Genomic DNA, 1,750 nt, shown 5'->3' with positions numbered 1-1,750 from the left:
AAAAAAATTATTTAAAATATTAATATGAATTAATAAATAAAATTCATTAATTAAATTTAAAAAATAATTATTTTATGTTAAGTTTTTTAGTTCTTTTATGTTACTTATGTTTATTGAGTTATTTGATAAAAATAACTATTAATTTATTACAACATTTGATTGCATTCATAAATAAAAATATTATTTTATTTCTTTTAAATAATCGATGTAGGATATTTTTTATTATTTAAAAAATTATTTTATTTAAAAAAATAATTAAATAAACTGATAGAGAGAAAACAGTTTTCCAGAGGTGATAATTTATAGAAATATAAGAAACAAGACAATGGAATGCTCAACTGTCCGTCATCTTTACGTGAGTGAGCTTTTTGCTAACAACTTGGGAATTGTGATGGAACTTCACTGCTTATATGCTATACGAAGCTTCCCTTTAGTCCCTGTAGTTATTTTTTTCAATTTCATCCCTAAATTCTTTTTTTTTTCAAATAAAAATATATTATCTTTGATCCGATAAAATCAATTACATCATATTAAAATAATTTTTATACATTCTTGTTTTAAACTCGGGCTAACTAATAAGTTATATCAAGATTCCTTTTCTTATTAATTTCATTTCTTTTTTTATTTTATTCTTTTATTTTTTTTAATAATCAAACAGGTTATTTAAAATCGACTTGATATATAATAAAAAATCATATAATTTTTTTTAAAATAATTTAAAAATTAGGTTTATTAAAAATATCATAATTTTTTTATGATTTAAATACTTTTGTTATATTAAAAAAATATTTAATTTGATCTATTATACAGCATGAACTAGTACCAACTATAGGTGTTGCATTCCAACAAACACTTAAAAAGGGTATAAGATACAATCCCATCATTGAAAAAAACACAGAAGATGAATAATTACATTAAGCTCATAACATCTAACCATGTCTAATGATATCTAATTACATCTAATTGCCGTGGAGCTCATGAAAACTTTTTGAAACGCCTAGTGCCTTGTCTATCTTATCTTATCTTATCTTCACGCACGTGTAAATATTTTGGAGGCGCCCTTTGACAACCCAACACGTAAACCTAAAAACTGTGGAATCATAGTAATGAAGAGGAGGAATCACCGGCAAATGGCAGACGACGACACGGTTTCGGCACACAGATCAACCAAACAAGCTCACTTCGAACCTCTGCAAGTCATTTTTATATTCGACCCTCTACTTACACGTTGTCTCCTCCTTCTCCTCTTCTTTCTTTTTTATTAAAAAAAAAAAAGAATTTCCCAACCATCCCTGTAACCCCTCAATTATCAATTATTACTTTTTTTAATTTAATATTAATTTATCAAAATCATAGAAAAATATTAAAAAGATCAATTTAATATCTTTTGAAATAAAAAGGTGTTTTTAAGAAGTACTCCAAAATAAAAATAAACAAAAGCATTTCCAAACAAATCCTAGAAAGTAGTTCAATTGAGTGCAGATGATAATTGCACCATGGATACGCATTTGAATGTTTAAAATTCTTTTAGATTCGTTGACAAATGTACTTTTCTTTATGATTTGTTTTTTTTTCAAGCGTAGTTAGTGTATGTGTTGATTAAAAGTTATGTTATTTGATTAGTACTTAAAAGTGCATTTTTATCATGGTTTTATATCATCATTTTGCACTTGAAGCATCAATAACTCCTTAACTAAAAGCATGTTTATAATAATATATCTAATAATATAAGATACCTTTAATTTATGGT

Source organism: Populus euphratica, unplaced genomic scaffold (genome assembly GCF_000495115.2).
Source record: "Populus euphratica unplaced genomic scaffold, PopEup_1.0 scaffold61.1, whole genome shotgun sequence".
NCBI lineage: Eukaryota > Viridiplantae > Streptophyta > Magnoliopsida > Malpighiales > Salicaceae > Populus > Populus euphratica.
The sequence above is the reverse complement of the archived record's forward strand: the minus strand, read 5'-3'. Positions refer to the sequence as shown.